Consider the following 7,432-nt stretch of genomic DNA (forward strand, 5'->3'; position numbering starts at 1 on the left):
GCGGAAAAAGTGTTTTCAAGGTGGTATGGCCAATGGCTGAATTGAATTCATAAAACAATATCCTTATCAACATGTATTTTTTAAGGGCAGTTTGTAAATAAATGAATAAATATATAAACAACTAAAATTGCCTTACACGATACCTACTCATCTTATTCACAAAAGTATGGCCAATGGCAGAATTGAATTCATAAAACATTATCCTTATCAACATATATATGTTAAGGGCAGTTTGTAAATAAATGAATAAATATATAAACAATTAAAATTGCCTTACACGATACCTTCTCATCTTATTCACAAAAGTATGGCCAATGGCAGAATTGAATTCATAAAACACTATCCTCATCAACATGTATTTTTTAACGGCAGTTTGTAAATAAATGAATAAATATATAAATAATCAGAATTACCTTACACGATACCTTCTCGTCGTATTCACAAAATGAAGGAAAATTAAGAAACAAGAAAGTATCGCTGCAAATGCGGACAGATTCTGATGAACCAGGTGTGCCAATAACCTGGGAGCATCAAAGGGCGGGCAAGGTCGTCTCGGGTGAGCATTCTCTCTCAGATGCTGCAAGATGTAAAGGATTTAGGGATTTTGCCCAAGGACCGCCCATGGCTCTTCATCACATTTCTCATATCGTAAGCAGATCTTGCGTTCTTTCTTTAAAGTAACGTTCACTGTACTTTTCTTCATTTTCTCGTGATACCTGACATGCTCACACACACTAACACATAGTATACACACAACATATAGTATACACATATACATATATATATATATATATATATATATATATATATATATATATATATATATATATATATATATATATATATATATATATATATATATATATATATATATATATATACAGTATATGTATATATGGGAAATTTATATAGTTACTGGGGTAAATCAACAGTTCTAACCTATTTATTTACTGAGAGAGAGAGAGAGAGAGAGAGAGAGAGAGAGAGAGAGAGAGAGAGAGAGAGAGAGAGAGAGAGAGAGAGAGAGAGAGAGAATAATTTTGTCTTAGTTTCGTAAATAGATAAAAAAGTAAACCAATTATACTTACGCATTCTGCATATCTTGTTTTGTGGAAATTTTCAGATCAATAGGAGATTTTCCAGAGGAAATTTCAGTTAAGACTAATAGCTGTTCTTGGAAAAGACAACCATATTTTATTAAACAACAGCTCTCCTCCGACTTTCGAAAAGAACGACCGTTGATTATTGTTCATTGTTTTGGAACTCTTTTTAAGTTACCGCCGTTAGAAACTTTTAGACAACAATATTTGCTCTCCAGTGGATGAAAAGAGAGGCTCAGTTTTATGTCTTAATTTTCTTTTTGAAAAAGGGAGGCTTCTTTGGTTTGTTCTAACTCTTTGTCACTAGGTTTAACAGCATAAATTTCATAAAATCATTCTCTTCGCTCAAGATTGAACGAAAATGGAGGACGATTAGCACAAATTAATTTCGTTATTATTGAAATTTTTTGACATTTTCAAAATTTTCTTCTCTGTGCTACTTATCTTTATTTTCTGGTACTGATAATTTGGCTCGTTGCAATACTTCTGAGACTATAATCCTTCCTATGTATTTAACAAATAACCCTCTCTGTTTGATGATTATGTTTGAGACTATAAAAATAATTATCCACTTCAGGTCTATCCGTGTTTTGCGTTTAGAATATGACAGTTTAATGTTTCGTATGATGTCTTTTTAAAAGGGTCTCATAATGGACCTTTGGAGCATACATATAACACTTATCTAAGGAAAGTTGAATAAAAATTCATAAACATTAAATGACCCGGCAATTTTGTTCAACATTTATATTTTTAATTCCGAAGTGATAGTGGCCCCCAGGCTACAGATAATATCTTGACCATTGCTGCAAAGAATCTGTGAATGTTAAAATTTTTGCATCCTTGTTTTGCATACACGTTTCACGACCTTAAAGACATTACTAAATTCGAATGTTGTGGACACAGTGGTAAGATGGTGTGATCAGTAACACTAATACAGTCCATTCATTTCCAGAATATTTGATTCCTTACTTTTATTAGTTAACCTTTGTCTTTATAAAATCTTCATATTGAACATAACATTAAAAACCTCAGATTAGTTACCTCTGATGTTGCTTCATTATTTACTAACCTCGCACCAGTTAGTAAGATTTATTATTTACTGAATAATTCCAGTTATGGTATTTCCTGGCTGTTATCTTAGATTCCTAGGAGTTACCGTTATCAAGAATGCTATTATTGAAATGATTTACTCATAGAAAAATATAAATGTAGTTTCAAATAGTGTTTGCAGTGGTTATATGTCATCCGTTTTCCCATGGATCTCAATATGTGGGTCTCAGGAAGGGTAATTAAAGTATGTGGATAATGTCTTACTTGAAAGAAATTTTTTAGCTTCTATCGTTCTATTTCCGACATCAATTCTTGGTTCTCATTCTACAAAATTGCACTTGAAAAAAGAAACTAATATTTATTCCTTTTTATATATTATTACCATTACACAGCCAAACACAATTCAGTTTCCAAATCCATACCATATCAATAACTTATATATTTCAGTTCAAGCCAGACCAAAAATATATAATTACGTTTATTTCCCTCTGCGCATTTAAGAGGTCTAAGATTTTGTGGCCCTGAGTCCATCAATAATCAGTTTACTAATTAATACACTACATTAAAGCATGAATTGAGGCATATTTTAAAAGTTTGGTATTAGCTATAGTCCTTTATTTATAGCTTGTAATAATCCTAACAAGAGCAGTCGTCAATATATTTCTAAAAGTATAAATGAATATGTTACAAATAAGCTGATATAACCTCTGACAACTGTACAAGACTCATGATAAAGCATGAATTAAGGCATATTTTAAAAGTTTGGTATTAACTCTAGTCCTTTATTTATATAGCTTGTAATAATCTTAACAAGAGCAGTCGTCAACATATTTCTAAAAGTATAAATGAATATGTTACAAATAAGCTGACATAATCTCTGACAAACGTAGATAGCGTTACTGTACAAGACTTCATGACACCTGGCAGCAGACACAGTAGGGAAAACAACTCTTCAGTTTTCAATTTAGGGGGAGGAGAAATCTCACTGGGACTCCTTTCTTCCTCAGTCTTCCTTTACTTCTTCCTCCCATTTCGAGCCCTTGACGACAGTCTTCGCTTCGTTGGATATGTTAAGTAAACAACCGTCGGAAGAAATGCTCCCGAGGCGTGGGCAATTATTCTGTGTTGATTTGACAGTGTCCGGATCCCAGTAGGGCCGATGGCTGGCACTAGATATCTGGAAAGGGAACGGTGATATGTTTTTATTAAGGGAAGACCATTCTGATTTTTTAAAAATAAAATATGATGTGATTTGGAATTTCACCTAAACATTCCATAACTTAAGTACAAGTAGTTTATATACATATATATATATATATATATATATATATATATATATATATATATATATATATATATATATATATATATATATATAATTTAACAGTTTTCACGCTTCTGGGGTACACTTGCCGATTAAAAATCCTTACATCCAAAGGAATATTCATCAAGAGTTGAAGTTATCCATAAAGGAAAATTTTATCTAAAGTTTCCTCTAGCTGGAATAACCCCTTTGCCTAGCTTAGAGCTTTAGCTATATTGCTAACCTTTATTTAATGACTTCTTTACTATTTTCATAGTTTACATTCAAAATGCTTGTAGAAAAAATTCTGACACAACTGAACCTAACAAATCCCGTAAATTTCTATTCGCCCATAAATATAAATAAGCATACCAGTGCGTCACATATTTCAGAAGAGAATAAGCATTTCTCAGCAACAAATGAACAACCAAAGGTGGACAAATTGCTGGTTCATGAAGATATGTTGCAAATGCTTTTACTTTTGTATAATTAGTCAGTATGTATTTTTAAGGTTTACCACTGGCAAGAGAGCAAAACTGTAATAGAATTACCATTGACAAGACAACAAGAAATATAACTCTTGACGTTGAGAAGAATCTCGCGTTTTCTTAAGAAATAACTTTACTCAATAAAAACAAAAACAAAAAAATAAGGCTGGGAGCGTGAACACAGACCTCAGGTGCTGTTGATGTGGAAACTTAGGACACCGGGTTGGGGGCATTCGGACATCAGAGGTTATTCCATTCTAATATTTTTAAACCACAAGTTGATCAGAAGAGTAACTTATGCAACAACTATGGTTGATTTGACAATGTTAATCTTTGTAATGATCACCAAGAAACTCAAAACAATTGAAAAAAATGGCTATTAGTATCCAACCGTCAATCTCTTGGTGGAGGTAAACCCCTCGGAGAATAGGGTCTTGATGTTAGGTACGGACACACAATAGCTTGGTAATGCTGACCTTGTGGTACCATCTGACTCGTTCCCCGCACTAAAAGTAATTCATGCACTTGTAGAACATAGCATTAGAAGGGGTTTCTTTACCTCAGTGGATTATTCACAGTCTTAAACACGTCCATCACTTTGCGAGGGTACGGTTTCCTTAGACCTTCAATAGTGTGGGTGTAGATTGCAATTATGGGAATAAGTTTTAGAAACTGTTTAATGTGGTACAGTAAACATTTTAGATAATGGATGGTTCCTAGGAAACATGTATGTAGGTGCGAAAATACTTTGCAGAGGGGTGGATGGAAATAATCCAAAAGGAAAACAAAAAAATTTAGCAAGGCATTTTTGTATACCACACTGCTACTGATCGCAGTACAGTACTATCTAATTCGACCTTCATTTCTCTTATTCACCTAGTATCCATCCCCCTATGGGGTAGTGCCATTAATGCACCTCCCACGGTGCACTGAGATTTTTCTAATGAAACCAAGTGGCATTACTAACAAAACTTATTATGGATCTTAGCAACACCCTTTATTGCATGTTGTAATAAGAACATGCATTCAGTGTTAGCTGGAACACCTTCCCTTCCTTTTACTGTGCCTCTATTTATATTCTCTTTCTTCCATCGTACTTTCCGCCCTCTCCTGACAATTGATTCAACATCATTTTCAGCGCTGGATGACCTTATAGGTTCCAGCGCTTGGCCTTTGGCCTAAATTTTATATGTTCCAGCCTATTATCCACTTCCAATAGCACATCTTTTCAATTCATTCTGAGATTTTTTCTAATGAAACCAAGTGGACTTTTTTTTGTTAAGATGTCCAGACAATCTACCAAATCTAGTGTTATGAGGCTGAACATCTATTCTTAATAACATTTTCTTTATTGCATGTGAAAATGTAATAAGAACATGAATAATACATTCAGTGTTCTTTAGGAGAGTTTTCTAAGATTAAGCTATATAAGCAATTAAATTACCAACAATTGTTTGAAGCAAAATTTTAACTCGGCATTACAAAATTTCTTACTGACAACACTTGGGAAAACTGAAGTAGTAAAATTATTTGTAGTTTGAACTTCAAGCTGATATTCATACTGGTGTTAGTAGTGAACTATCAGCGACTCTTGCTAAGGCTGTCTGGCTACTCGTAAACTTTTTTTTTTTTTTACATGGTTTTCCTTGTGATAAAAATCTGCAAAAAGAGAGCTCGTAACCTGTCCTTTGTAAATAGAACGCTTGTATCCTGATACCGACGTTTTGGTGCTTGAACGCTATAAATCTAGAGATGGTAAACAAAAGCCTTTCCTTTTCTTTTACTCCGTGTGTGCATTGCCTTGCTCTTTATATATGCAAAATCTATTTAAGAAATACTCTCTCTCTCTCTCTCTCTCTCTCTCTCTCTCTCTCTCTCTCTCTCTCTCTCTCTCTATATATATATATATATATATATCTCTATATATATATATCTATATATATATATATATCTATATATATATATATCTATATATATATATATCTATATATATATATATATATATATATATATATATATATATATATATATATATATATATATATATATATATATATATATATATAATATATATATATATATATATATATATATATATATATATATATATATATATATATATATATATATATATATATATATATATATATATATATATATATATATATATATATATATATATATATATATATATATATATCTATCTATATATATATCTATCTATATATATCTATCTATATATATCTATCTATATATATATATCTATATATATATATATATATATTATAGCCGTATATATCTATGTGCATCTGCTCGATCTTTCACTTTTTGTAATAAGAAAAATCCTCTTTACTTACGCTGTATACTTAAAAATAAGCATTTTCTTGCTTCAAACCAATATTTAGAAACACGGGAATGTGACCAGGAATCCTGTATTTTACTTTTCGGCCTTGTTATATAACGGTTATCGTTACGAAACTACCAAATACTCAGCCTTTATATCGTTGAACATTTAACATACGAATATACTAATCATTTTCACTTGCAACCACACTTCAACATACGGCCAAAGATGATCACTTTTTATATGCGAACATATATTAAATTGGAAATATCCGAAGAAGGTATAAAATTGATGAACAAAACAAAATATTGTTTAACGGAAAAAATGCATTCACTTAAAGAAAGGATTTGTTGTTTATATCTATTCAGAAAATGGCTATTTTAGCCTCGATCAACTTTTTCCGACAACAATAACTTGAGCTAATCTTCATTATTTTACACAGCATTTATTAAGAATGGTATCTTGACATGTCCAGCATGCTAGAACCGCTGGCCAAGAATGGAAATTTATAGAAGAAAGTGTCTGCTGTTTTGATGAAATAGAAAAGTAATTTTAAGATATTTGTAACATGGATATCAAAACTGAATGAATCCTTGCGGAATGAGAAAATATAATTCTGACAACTGGGTTGCCTATTCCTTTCAATAGGAGCATTAATTGAAGGCTCATCTTAGAATTTAGTTCAGGCATAATGAAGATGCGGTTTATCTTTAAAATGAAGCATACAAGGTACAAGGGGTAAGTACCGTCAATGCACCTCTCGTGGTGCACTGTAGGCATTACTTAAGGTTCTTTGCAACCCCCTTCATTCATATTACTGTCCATCCATTCATATTCTCTTTCTTGCATCTTGCTATCTACCCTATCAACAATTGCTTCCTGTTACACCTTTCAAAACTCTCTACTCTCAATTTCACTTTCAGGGGTGAATGACCTCATAGGTCCCAGCGCTTGGCTTTTGGCCTAAATTCAATATTCTTTTCTGTTCTGTTCTTAAAATATTCTTAATTAGGAATCCAGGCCAACATAAACACCACAACATTGATAATTATCAATAAATATTTTGATAAAATCGTAGTTCGCCCACCTAGTTACGTACGTCAATAATTTTTTTATATAAATATAGCCACTACGGGGTTTATATATA

General features: G+C 32.0%; 1 long non-coding RNA gene across 1 annotated transcript in view; it reads right to left on the reverse strand.

Moving 5' to 3' along the window:
• Nucleotides 1–2,939: 2,939 nt before the first annotated feature.
• LOC136849041 (uncharacterized) overlaps nucleotides 2,940–7,432 on the reverse strand; it is a 521,318-nt gene continuing 516,825 nt past the window's right edge. Inside the window, exon 7 of the long non-coding RNA XR_010856211.1 lies at nucleotides 2,940–3,327. This is a non-coding gene — a long non-coding RNA (uncharacterized lncRNA). The remainder of the gene's footprint in view (nucleotides 3,328–7,432) is intronic.

The sequence above is a fragment of the Macrobrachium rosenbergii genome, chromosome 20 (assembly GCF_040412425.1).
Source record: "Macrobrachium rosenbergii isolate ZJJX-2024 chromosome 20, ASM4041242v1, whole genome shotgun sequence".
Lineage (NCBI taxonomy): Eukaryota > Metazoa > Arthropoda > Malacostraca > Decapoda > Palaemonidae > Macrobrachium > Macrobrachium rosenbergii.